Genomic DNA, 14282 nt, shown 5'->3' with positions numbered 1-14282 from the left:
TTTATCAGCAGTGTATTGGACTGCAGAGGACTGTCTAGCTGTCATCACTAGCACTAATGCTGCCTGAGTTAATAATATATTACCTATGCCTGAGATAGGGCTTCCACTGGGGCCACACATGCAAAATTTGTATACACTAATAGTACTGTAAGGTGCTTTGGAAAACAGGTCTGTAAAATGGCATGTGTGGTATCAAAAAAAAAAAAAAAACAGTTGATCTGGAAATACTGGCCACAGATATCCAAAAAAATATGTGCATGAAGTTAGGTGTTGCAGCACCTGTGCAGTTCCTAGCTTCTTTAACTGCTGCATGATGGTCACGTTGTGCCATGCACCTGTCTGCAATGAGGCAGGACTAGTTTCTACAGTACTGAGGTCAAGATTTACAGAGGTGTAGATACATGCAGACCTGACTGTTTCTCTGGGGCATATAAAACCTACTCGCCTTTCAGCTTTATTTACTGGGATCACTGTATGCCAACCTCCTCCTCAGCAGTATAGGCCTATCTAGCACCTACCACTCAATAACACAAATCAGTTCTACAACAGGTGTTTTCCTTGAAGTCCTTGAAGGCTTGTAGTGGGCCAAAGCGAGGTTTGAAGTTTGATTCAGCCAGTAATGCTATAAAAAATAGCTCTTTTCGAAGTCTGATAATAAAATGCACACTTGTATTGGAAATATTGAAAGGTTGAGAACAGACAACCCAAGGAAGGTGCAGGTCAACGGTCCAGTTAAATCCAAAAGTAAAGTAGCAGACTGCACACTTATCTATTGCAAATGAAATAAACTATTTATTGGGCTAGAACATGTTTCAGCCTCTGCCTTCATCATGGTACAGATAAAACACACTATCAGCTGAGTAAATACGGCTTACGGTTCTTTGTCTTCCTATGCAAATCACCCAAAATCAAATCCAGGTTTTATGCCTCTTTAAACTGTATATATTTCTACCACACTAAAATGAAAAGACAACCATTTACAGGACACATAATGTCTTTTCTTCATAGACTTCTAAACGAACAAATCAATGAATGAGTTCTTTCTGGGAGAGAATAAAAGGCATGGCCGCCTGTCACTTTAGGTTTCCAGTTTTCTTTAACCACAAAATACTTCACCTCCCAAACTGTTGCACACAGTACAGTGAAGCTTGGAAGTCTGGATTGAGACAGTAATGGATAATTGCATGTGTTGCTCCGCTGCCTTCTCTGGAAGCAGAAGACAGGATTTTAATCTACATCAATTTCACTCTTTGTCCTTATTTGAACCCTCAAAAGTGGTGATGACCTATAATTATCTTCGCCTATGTCCGTTTTTAAATGTTGTTTTCATGTGTTATCAGGGGCTAAAGTGATGTTTTTTATCTTGAGTTTGTAAATATAGTCACAGGGACATCAGATAACCCACTGATGGACAGAACAAGGGAAGAAAAAAGAAAAAATGAGTTGACAATGACACAATCCTGCACGAAAGATTACCATCCCTCTCTGGCAAAATGAGGCCATTGTGATAACTCTCCCCGGAGTGCTGCGCTCGAAATAAACTGGCATTACTATATTTAAAAACACATAACTCAAAGGCCCAGTGAATCAGCTTTAAAAAAGGTCACACCGCTCAAGCTAAAAATGAAAGTGCTCCAACTTCAGAAGCATCTTTTTTTTTTTTTTTTTTTTTGGTCGTTTTGTTATTTTCTAATTACCTGCAGCTTTCAGCGTCTCAGAGTCTAATTTTAGTCGAAGGAAATAATTTGTTAGCATCGCGGCGTTCGGCGTGGAGCTTCAGTTGTAGATCAAGAATACTTTTAGTCGTAGTGAACTGATAACAGTTGTCAGCTGAGTCGCTTTCATTACCCGCACAGCCCAAAAAAAACAGGCCTTTGTGTTTATGCTTTGTGCATCACTCTGCATGTATTCACCAGCCTGTACTATCCTCCCCTACCAGGCGCTGCCATACTGAGTGTAGGTGCCACCGCAGAAATACAAATTCCCTCTGAATTAAAGCAAAGAGAAAAATGAAGTGATTTTAGCGCCAGAAATTGAGGGCAAGTCTGGGTTCATCCTTCCAGGAACAGCTTCCCCCCTTCCTGCCCTCCCTCTCTCATTCCTCTCTGCTGGAAGCCATGAGAATCGATTCGCCGGGAACTTGGCTGTGTTTTATTTTAATGATCCGCGAGTTCTGTTCCCGCAGATGAGAAGGCATCGGCATTAAAGAGCCAAGGAGATGTCTTGTTTTTTCCACTCGTTGCTGCTGCTGCCGTGTGACTGGAGGGGAGAAGGAGGTGCTTAAAAAAACCCTTTTTTTGATGAATAATAGAGAGTGTTTCGTGGAGGTGGAGGGGGGGAAAAAGTTTCCGCGCGGCTCTCTAAAGCAGATTTAGAGAAACAGTGGATGTTTAAATGAAAGAATTTGCAGAGTTTGTAGCTTTGCTGGTGGGCGGCTGGGGGTGAATGTCGGAGGTGGGAGGAGAGGTGAAGCTGTGAGGTTTTTACAGAGGGGTTCAAAGAGCAGGTTTCATGTTTCCCTAATCCTTTTTTTTGAAAGGATGCCACACGGAGGTAATCTCTGGAGGAACAATTTGGATATGTCAGTAATAATCACATGTCAGTCAAGGCTGAAAGGTGTTTGTGTCGCAGCAGGACCACCTCTCCCTTTGAAAAAAATGGAGGTATTGCCCAAATTGATGAGCGACTTGGTTAATAAGCGATATTTGACTGATTGGCAGTGTCAAGCTTCATCAGCGGAAATCTGGAAATCTGCAGTGTCACTTAATAAAGTAATAATAAAGTAAGTGTAAGATGAAAGCTCAACTCTTCAAAAAGCAGCTCACTTCACCCTCTCCACATCGCCCAAAAAAAACCCAACTCTTAAATCTTGTTTTTATTTCTTCCAGGAATATTTCAAAGTGTCAGGACATCATGACTCTGACCTTTGCACTCCTCACTATTGGTTATATATAATGTTGGCGACGAAGGAATTAATTCTACTTATTGTAAGTCATTCTTGATACGGCTGTCAGTTAAATGTGTAAAGTATTCCTTGGCTCAAACTTGAGCGTGAATCACTTTGATGAATTATAGATTATTATTATAACTCCGAATCACCCAAAGAAACCGAACCCGGCTCTCCCGGCGCGAGTTAATCAAAAAGTCCGTCCCTTTCATAGTTGTGTGATCAAAGTCGGCCTTCTCCTTTCACGGCCACTTCTCAGGTCCCCTGCCCCTGCCCCGTGGTTGCTCTTCAGGGGAAGAAACACTTAACAAACACAGGATCTCTTTTAAAAAGCCCCGGCGCATTGTCACATTGTCATGTTGATGGCCCAGGGGTCCCGGCATAAAGAGCCATTGAGGAGGGGGACCTGAAAGCAAGCTTTGCCCCCTCCGCCGCCCTGAATGGGAACGGGTCTTTCACCTCAGGCTGCGTATGGGAGAAGAGGTGAGGAGCAGAGGGAGACGGACGGCCGGAGAGGGGGGAGGATGGGGAGGAGAAGGAGGCGATTGAGGATGAGGAGGAGAGGAGGAGAAGAGGGGAGGAGGAGGTAGTTTAGGGGGTCAGTGGAGTGGAGAGTCTCCCTGGGTTCAGTGTTCATTCCCGCACGACTGGGGGTGTAAAAAAGCATCCATGCATCACAATGTATTGATTTGAAGTCGGAAAGCCAACTGCATCGATTTGAAAAGTTGGGACACATTAATATTGATTAACATCACATTAAGGTGTTTTCTGAGCTCTCTGTCCTGCAGAGCTAATCAGAAGATGGAAAGGGTGTAAGTTAGAAAGAGTTGAAAAAATATTATAGAAACACTGAGCTGTTGTCATTTTAAGCTTTAAGTTTTGCCTCAAAAATAAATGTAATGCTTTGAACTAGTACCTTGATGTAAGGGTTACATATGTTTAATTATTATGTTTAATCAGATTCAATCAAAGTTACTTTTTACAAATGGCATTTGTAGAGTTATTATACTGTACTGAAGTATCAAAATGAATCGAATCCTGGATAGATTTTATGATGTACTGAATCTTTGCTGAAAGAATCAAAATCGAATCAAATTGTTTGACTGAATCGTTAAAACCCTACACACTACTGACCAGTGATAGGGAAACACACACACTGAAACCGACACACACACACACACACACACACACACACACCATCTTCCCACAAGTCACTGACCCATTCACTAGAACTCTTTATTACTTTTCATCAAGATTAATGCTGAGTCACCTTTAGTTAGAAGTACAAGAAAACGGTTTTCACTTTATGGCCAAAACCGCAAAGTCAAAAGATCGAATAAAATCACTTTATCTTCAACAATCTATTGAAGATACAGATGCGTTATTTTCTGACGGCGGTTCAACAAGTTAGATTTGACTCTTCTGTGTCTTCCGAGTGTTTGTCGGGAGTTTGGTGAAAACCAAGCGGACGTTAGTCACTTCCTCTGGTCATGTCCTATATTAAAGTTATATTGGGAGGGTATTAAGAAAGAAATGGAACACATTATTAAAACCTCTTTCCATTTGAAATCAGACTTTATACTACTGGGAATCACGCCAGCTCAGATCACAGATAAGAGTGATGAATATCTATTGAGGATACTGAGGACAAGGGCTTTGAAATTAATAACAAAGAATTGGAAATCAGGTCTTTGCTTAACCAAGGGGAGAACACAATAGTAAAGCTAAATCAGTGTAGCCTATGGAGTTAACTTATAAAATAAGGAGTAATTTGCACTAATTTGTGGGAAAAGTATCCTTGGGGTACCTTGTTATTGTCAACATTATTACTGATTATTAAATTGTTATCTATTATCTTTTATTGAGGTTTACTTGACTTTTAAAGCTGCACAATGTTTTGAATATAAAAATACACCCGTTTTATCGGCCTCAATCACAAAGCAACAGAGAAAACCGTCCCATCACCACTAATTGAGACGCCATAGATTCACTCCATTTATCCAAATGAAATTCTGGTGTTGGTTATTGTCAACTCTTCTCCGCCCACAGGAGGTGATGAATCCAAACTTGAGAGTGAAATCCAAACAGCAGCAGAGAAAGCTGGACTCACCAACGTTAGATCTTCTCCTCTCTCGTCTCTTTGGTTTCTTTTGGTATAAAGCATCACAGACCGGCCGGGTCGGTGAACATGAGCGAGCTGTGTGACGTTTACTGACATCATATCACATGGTTTTGGGGGTATTTAACAGTTATCCTTCGCTGTCAGTTGGAGCCAACGATGTGCAAAGTTGCCTCATTCAGCTGTAAGGCAAAAATAATAATGCGGTCTGTCTTTGCAGCTTGGAGTTGAACTGGATATCTTTGCAATTCTCTGCAATAAAGCTGTATTTTTTTTTTGTCATTTCCCTCAAGATATTCCCACTTGGCTGCAATCACATCAAACGAGAAGGAACAAAGTAACAACCACATCATGTCGTCCTTTTCCATTTGTTCAGTCTTTAGTCTGTACCTCCATTGTTACGACAAAGATTCAGCAAAAAGCTACACGGTTTCCATTTTTGTTTTGTCGTGACCTGATGGAGAGCCACGTATACAGGAAGACTGAAATGTTGCATAAAATCATTACGAATGGAAGTGTCGTTTTTTTAGGTTTTTGTTTATTTGCATGTTCTGCTCAGCTAATCACCTCGCAGTTAATGTGTGTTTGCTCTGAGAAAGAAGCTCTGATGAGTTGTAACGCTCCAACAACCAGAGTGGAAAAAACTTAAAATATTAAAAAGTTAAAAGTGTAAAGGTTTTAATGGAGAGAGTGTAGTGCCTATCTTCTTCTTCTGCTGTATAATCTGTCACACCATCACACTCCCAGACCTAGACAGCCTCACATTAAAACCACTGACCAGATGTCCATCCTGTGACTAACCATTACTCAATAACATCCACCATGATGATTTGGCTCAATTCAGAACCGCTAACCCTTAAAACATCTCTCCATTCACAGAGACGGCCATATGTCTGACGTCTTCCTCCCGACGATTTGTTTGCGTCAAGGCCGGCGGAGGGCTTCCTCTTCAGTTCAGATGTAATTAAGTGTTAGAGGAGCTTCAGAGATGACCCCGGCCACAAAAGACTTTGGGCTGTCACCACCGTGTGTATGTGAGGAGCGCTGGTCAGCGTGGAGGAGGGAGGATCGTCTTTCTCGAGGAAGGGGGGGGAGCTGGACGAAGAGAGAGAGAGAGAGAGAGACAGGTGATTTTGACAGGCCGAATGGAAAGGTCAGAGGTCGGGTTTGAAGTATTGGACGTTGGGGAAGCTGATCTGGTTAAGCTCTTGTCTCTATCTTCATCGGAGAAGGACGCTCTTCTACTCTTCTACTCTTCTTCCCCGCCGTTCAAAACAAAGGTTGGGTATTTGGTAAGAGGAGAGGCAGTTATCGGTTGAAATTAAAAACTGCGAGTGAGCGAGCGAGGAGGGGTGCGGGGCTCGTGTTTGCTCAACTGAAAACTTCTATGAAAGGGCAAAAAAAAAAAAGGGATTGATGGGAACATGAATTGCGTGGCGTGTCAGCACGCCGCATCGACCGTGGGGGCTGAGGTTTCTGTCAAAACAGGGGGGAATAAAGAATTTGACTTAAAAGACTCTCCAGCCCTCCTGAGTGTGTCTTTGGCATATCCTTTGGTCCAAGGGGAATGAGATTTACTCTTTCCACTCTTTCATCTCCCTCCCTCTCTTTCTTCTTTTTCCCCTCTTTTTCTCCCACAGCGTGCCCAGAGAAAGCGTGGCAGTGTGTGTGTGCCAGTGTGTGTGTGTGTGTGTGTGTGTGTGAGATTCACAGCATGGGAAAAAGAGCGCTCCTGAGAAACTACAAACAGGAAGAGAGACACATCTATCACAAGCAAAACAGCCGCCAAACACACACACACACACACACACACACACACTTTTTCACTCTCTTTGCTTGTTCTCCACTGTAACAATGGACATTTCCTGAAGACCGGGGTCACGGTGACGTCGCGAGCAACGAGCCACCAGTGTGTGAAAGCTCGAGAACCGGCGAATAGGAAGGAGCCAAGGTCTTACTCAACGTCCAGCCATCAGTCAAAGCGGCGTTTAGCAAGAAGCCCGCACAAAAAGCGAGCCGTTTTCATGTTCACACACACCGCTTCCTCACTCAACACTCATCATCGCAGCATTACGCAAACATTTCACGAGGGGAGGAGGTGCGATTCGACGGCTTGCCGCTTCTGAATACAGTTCAAACACAGAGCGTGACTCGGGTTTATCAGCGCAGTGCAAACACGCAACAGCGATTTGAAGCGATTGACGGGCCGTAGCCGGAGCGACACAGCTTCACCTTTCAGATATGGACTTACTGGCTGCCGTGCAGAAACCACATCATCTAGATTGGCTCTGGTTTGTAGATGCGCTCTGCATATGAGTGGTATGAATAATTATTCATACCGAGATGAAAGAACCAAACACAAAGGCTACAAACCCGTTCCATTAGTTTGATGTGTTGTAATGTTTCTTTAGAGCAACTAAACAACAAGTACAATGGAGTGAAGGAGGTGTTTTGTCCCCCGGGCTTCGTCAGGTTAACTCTTATCTAGATTGTCTTTGAGCAGAGGAGGGGACTCGAGTCACATGACTTGGACTCGATTCACAGTTTTAATTGCTTGAGACTTGACTTGATGCATGAAGAGCAGACTTGACTTGACTTGGGTTCTGGTGACTTGGGACTTGATTCTGACTTGTACTTTGATGACTTGAAAAGGTTTCTAAAGTCTTGACTTGAGATCTTGTGTTTGTGTAAATGACTCAGATTGAAAGTGATGAGATTTGTTCCAGCAGACGACTGAATTTAAATTCTGTTTTCTGAATTTGTATGGAATGATTGAATTTATTGAAGTTGAAACTGATTATAGAAATCAAACTCATGATGCTCTTACCAAGTTTTTATCCTATTAAAACCATATTGCATTGAAAAGTCCTAGATATTTAGTTTTCTTTAAGATATTAAATTGATACTGGACTCTTGATTTGTTCTGACTTGACTTGCTGTTCTACATTTAGACTTGAGTCCTGACTTGAGACTTGTGCCTCAAGACTTGCGACTGACTTGGGACTCGAGCGAAGTTGACTTGGTGTCACCTCTGTCTTTAAGTGAAAACAAGTGAAACGCTGACAGCCTGTTGGTTAGTGGATGGGTTTGACACCTCGCCTTGTTCCACCCGCCCCCGTTTTCTGACTCCTGCTCTGTCTTCGAGAAGGATGAGTGTTTCAGACATGATTCTGGAGCGATCGTGTGAGATCAGGACAAATGGGTGTGTGTGTGTGTGTGTGTGTGTGTGTGTGTGTGTGTGTGTGCGTCACCTTGCCTTGCCTCATCGGTGTGATATGGGCGGTGTGACATAGGTGTGCATCCACAGCTGTGCAGCTCCCAGAGTGACAATGTAGAGGGTGTGGAGTGTGTGTATGTGTGTGTGTGTGTGTGTGTGTGTGTGTGTGTGTGTGTGGAGATTGAGAAAAAAAAAGGACAGAGGGCGTGACGGGGAGCTGGGCGGTTTGTAAGCGGGCTGATCGCGTTAGCTTTCATTAGCGCTCTGCAGTCAGAAGGCATGGAGGAAGGGGCTAGGCTAATTTCACAGTGTGTTTGTCAGGCTTGGTTTAGTCATTGAAGAGGGTGCTGGGGTGGGGGTGGGGTGGGGTGGGGGTGTGGGTTGGGTGGGGGAGCAGGGTCCTACTGAGACTCCCACCAGGACATCCCATGCTCCCCTGCCTTCCTCTGTCCCATTTCTCCTCTTTCTTTTCTTATTCTGTGGCTACATGTAAAATTTTCTATGTACTCACTTAATGTATTTATTTACCTTAATTGTTTTGGGAAGCACTTTGTAACAATCGTTTTAAAAAGTGCTATATAAATAAAGTTTATTATTATTATCATTATTATTATTTCCACACTAATGCATCAGTCCTGGGTAGAGTTGAGTATGTTTCTCTGTATCCAAAGTGTTAGAGAAATGTGCTTTTGACTTCTTGGGATGGATTCCACTCCCCAACATCAACATCTTGGGGTTGAAAGCTCTCCAGACTGCTGTTTTCACAGATCCTGGCTTTTCCTTTCCTGTCCTGTCCTCCAATTAACAATCTTTACAAGACCGGGACGGTCCATGACGTTCTTGGTCCAAATCCTTCTTCCTTCTGTCAGGAACTGTTGAGGTTCCCTTGAGCAAAGCGCTGAACCCCAGTACCTCCAGTAGAGAACAGCAGAAGACTGGTTCTACTGGGGAGCTCCCAGGTGTGAACAGTGTGTATTGGTGTGTATGTGTGTGTGTGTGTGTGTGTGTGTGTGTGTGTGTGTGTGTGTGTGAAGCAGGACTTTGCTGAAAAAAAGCTTGCATGTTCAGTCAACTTTCTCAAAAAACACTTTCTCTTAATATTTTTTTTCTCGTTGGATCAGTCTTCCCAGGTTCGTTGTGTTCCAGGTGGGCTGTACGAACAGTTTTACTGAACTATCGCTTCAGTTGATGAGTAAAAACATTATCATTGCAATTGTTTTATGAAGTTATTACATCATAAGGTAAAACTTATTTCCAATGATTGCTTAACACTAGAAAGGTCAAGCCACCATCAGCTGACAGCTGTAAAATATCTCAGATTTCAAAATGTCCCTCCATGACTTTTCCTATTTCCACTTTCTGTACAAACCAGTACTGCTGGATTTTCAAACACACGAGGAAATAGTGATTATAATTATATTTACCACCATCACCTCACTGCTTGCTGGTCTTCTCTACCCAAAATGCCTTTGCTTTTCTAGTGTTAACAGGAGCTGTGTGTGAGCTGTGTGTGCTTGTCGCCAGTTTGACAGAGAGTCAGTCCTCATTCCATCGACCCATAAAGATTCCCATCAGGGGTTAAATTTGGTTATAAAGAGCTTCTGGCCCCTTCCTGCCTCTCTCCTCCACCCCCCTCCCCGCCCTGCACCCCCCCCCCCCTCCATCCGCAGTCCGGTTCGGTGACTGATGTCCTGATTAAACGGAGGGGATGATTGATCCATCATATCCATCACTCTGTCTGTCTTTGGCACAGTATGGTGTCATCCCTTTGCCCCTTTGTGCTGAATTCCAGCCTTTTGTACTGCACACGTGTATGTGTGTATATATGTGTGTGTGTGTGTGTGTGTGTGCATACGTGTGTGTTCCCCACCTTGTGTGTGCAAAGCATTATCCATTCCCGCGTGTGAGTGTGACAAATGTAATTTGGCCATCATCGTCAGCGGTAATCTAATTTCTTTTGCATATGCGGTTAAGTGTTTTGGGAACGCCATATGTTCGTTGGTGGAGTCGGGGGGTTGTGAGGTTTTGTGTTCGCGTGTCAAACACAATCTGAGATGTCACCGTGCCTAAATAGCCTCTCTCTCTCCGTGCGTTTCCCCCCTCATCCATCTCACTGACAGTGGCAGAAACAGTAGCCTCCCAGCGCGCTGCTGCAGGCCCTCGGCTGACAGCAGGAGGCCCGGCCTGGTATGTATGGAGGCCTTGTCCGCTGCAGAAAGCCTGTTCACAGTGCGGCAGGCTGGTGCGGGACACCCCACCGTCACTCCATGACCTCTGGATGGACCCGCACTCAACCGCCATCAGCTCCAAACCCATTTGTCCGCTGGATATTGAGATATTTATCAGTGACCCTTCACCTTTGTCAGAGCTGTGAATGTTACTAATACAAATCATCTGATGTAACTATCCCATGTGCTGTTAAAGTCACAGTGAAATGAGAAAACAATTCACCTTGTTAGCTAATTCTACTTATCGTAACATACACCTAATTAAAAATAAATGCCAAAAATACATGACAAAAGTTCTTTTTTCCTCGTATTTTTATGTAAAAATCCTGTCACTTTTACTTCCTGGAAAACAGCGTATCTTCAGTGGTGACATCATCGTGTACCAGTTGGTCCGCATAAAATCTCCAACTAATAACTCCAACACCATCACAGATTTTTGAACAATTATATAAAACCTGCCACTTCACAGCTTTCACAGTGGCGGTGCATTTTTGGGGCATTCATCCCCGAAAAACCCTGTTTCCTTTTCCTAAAGCACCATGGTTGCATCCCGGTGGCTGTAATTTATTAATTTTGAATAATCTGGAATTTGTGACAGCGTAAGATTATGCACACAAGGATTTTTAAACTTTTGAACAATTTTGAATGATCCCTCCCCATGTTATGTCCTGGGTTATGTCCCTATATCCTGTTTCAACCAGTAATATGTTGAATTTTGGAAGCAAGACACCGTCAAAATGGCAGCTCCTTGTGACCCCTGAAACCTGGTTTTGGTGTCAGAGGAAACCCAGGTGAGTGAAAGCAGGTACTGTATGTTGAGGCTTATCAAGTCGGCTCCTCCCAACACAGATGTTAAGTTGACACACTATTGTGCGGCTTCACAGCACATTAACTTATTAAATATCACAATGAATGCTCATATATTAATCATATACTCAGTTAAGTCTCTGTCTGTCATCTGGGTTTGTTTCTTTTGTTTGTTTTGAGGTGAGGAGTTTGAAAAGCCCCTGGGGTATTATTTGCCTCACATGCACAAATTTGCATATTTGTCTTGTATTGTATGAGTTTTTATCATCACTGTGTTCCATCACTGTGTTTCTGTTATTTTTGTGTTTTATCGCTGCACAAATAAATGAAAAAAGAATACTAAGTTGGGGTAGTTCATTCAAAAGACAGTCCTGAGCACAGCCCAACTTGGATTACCATGGAGAAAATATATGAAATAAGTCAATATGTGTCATTATTTTTCTCTGTTCTTTGCATTTCAACAAAATCTCAAGAAAAACCCGAGGTGACTCCAGTGTGTCACAGCCAGTGATCTAGTGGAGGATAGAAGGAGAAAAGGCAAACAGAGGAGGAGAGCTGGGAACAAACCTGGTTCAAATAGCATTCACAAATGATTCTTGGTGTTTGTTTTAAGCTGCTGGGAGCACCAGATGGGTGGGGTTTACCACATAAGACAACACAACAAGCGCCAAGAGTTGAGACAATCACAGGAAATAATTGAAAGTCATTTTGGTCTACTTTTCTGTGATTGACTTACCTGACCATACTCAAATTGCCTTGATGATGCAGTAATCCCCGCCCATCTGATACTCCCAGCAGGTTGAAAAAATGTTAAGAATTATTTTCCAAAAGTGTTTGACCCCGGTGTGGTTTGGGGAATATGGGTGGAGAGAAGTTCTGGGTAATCAGTTTCACCAGAGAAGCGGAGGGAGGGTCAGGAGGACAGGGACAAATGGAAAAAAAGGAGATTTTGTAAGCTTTGAGAAGTCTGCACTCCACAGTCTGCAGCAACTTGAATTAAAAGACATTGCAAAAGTAGCAAAGGCAAGTCAACTTTTAGACTAACAAAGTGTGTTGTTTCTTTGAGAATATGTAATAATCATTTTCCAATCTGTCCGCCTCTTTCAAAAAAAAAAAAAAAAAATCTATTGTTATCCAAATCAAAGTGTGCTATGAAGATGTAGCTCATGAAAAATGTATGCCGCCAAGCCGAAACTATCAAAGATTTCTCATCAAGCCTCACTCTGGACAGATCGCCGTTTGATCTGAATTATCATAACAGTGGCATGCAGCTAAAACATTTTCATTTTCAAAGTCCCTCCCTGCTGCAGGAGGCAGATCAGCAGGGTTGATACCAGGAGAGCCAGAGGGCTGCTAACTCCGGGACATGAAAGACTACCTATTCTTTTATCCAGACAATAGGCTGGGACGGCCCCCGCCCTAATTCACATTCAATATGGAGCTGGCCGGTCCTGCAAGAGGTTGGCTTCTGCTCCCTGGCTCTCTGATGAAACACTCGCTCCCTCTCTAGGGCGCTGCTAAACTTAGCTGACCCCTTGACTCGGAACGTAAACCCTCCTAAACCTGCAGCCATAAACCGGGCCCGTCCCGGTCTTGTAAAGATTGTTAATTGGAGGACAGGACAGGAAAGGAAAAGCCAGGATCTGTGAAAACAGCAGTCTGGAGAGCTTTCAACCCCAAGATGTTGATGTTGGGGAGTGGAATCCATCCTCAAGCTCTAGCTGCTTGTGTTTTCACGGCTTCAGGAGATCAAGTTCTTCAAATGAAAAAGGGGATTTTCTCATTAATTTAGACATCTTAAAACAATATAGAGAGGGTTGCATAATACCAGTCCTGCTTGTGTTCGTTGATGAGATAATCGGTCCTTGTCCCATGCCATGGAAGACTTTGCAGGTTTTCATTTCAACCAAATACACACCACATACATGCACACACACACACACACACACACACGCACATGACACACACACACAAACCTAACCATTCTCATGAGTGTCATTCGATTGTCATTCAAGCCAGGAAAGTCAGAGAAAGCAGCTTTTAATAACATTTGCTTTTACTTACTCGACTAAATAAAGTAGAATACTTATACTTACTAATTTGTTTCTTTACTACATATATATGTAAGATCTCAGAATGACTGGATAACCAGACGCTCTCAAGTTCTTGGTTTCTTTCCTACATCTTTGTACCCTTGACATATTTAAAAAAAAAAAAATCTAGATGGGACCCCAGAGCCCGGAGTTTGGGAACCACTGACTAATCAATTCTTGTGCGCAGGACCTCATGTCACACACACACACACATACACACACGTCTTCTCACACACTCCCACTCGCTCTCCTGCGCCTCCCCTGACATATTTGGAGCCCTCCTAGGAGAAGCTCCCACGTCCCGGGGTTTGGGAACCACTGACTAATCAAATTCCAGTGCCAAGGACCTCTTATCACACACACTCTTCTTCTCTCACACTCCGACCCCCCCCCCCCCCCCTCCCCGTGTCAGGCTCTGTATAGGCGGGGCTGCTGTGATTGACAGCTGCATTGAGAGCTGTGAGTGGCGTGACACTGGCTGTCTAAGTGGTGCGGCCTGATTTGGACGCCTCCAACGGCCTTATGACACCCCGATGAAATGACGATGACACCTCCTGGGTGACACCGAGCTCTTTAGCACTGTCACCCCACCTTGTCTCATGCGTATATGCACACTCACACACACACACACACACACACACATTTGATTTGTTTGTTTTTTTACATTTGTTTTTAACTTGCTGTTTCTCTGTGTTGTGTTTGACTGACACAAGCCAAAGAAACATTTCCATGTTGCTTGCAATAATGGACAATAAAGTTTTCTTGAATATTGAATACATGCACACAGCTCAATGTTCCCTTAAAGCCAGTGGTGTCCAGTCTTGTGCCATGGAAGTCTGCAGGTTTTCATTTCAACCAAATACATACCACA

The sequence above is a fragment of the Centroberyx gerrardi genome, chromosome 10, assembly GCF_048128805.1.
Source record: "Centroberyx gerrardi isolate f3 chromosome 10, fCenGer3.hap1.cur.20231027, whole genome shotgun sequence".
Lineage (NCBI taxonomy): Eukaryota > Metazoa > Chordata > Actinopteri > Beryciformes > Berycidae > Centroberyx > Centroberyx gerrardi.
The sequence above is the reverse complement of the archived record's forward strand: the minus strand, read 5'-3'. Positions refer to the sequence as shown.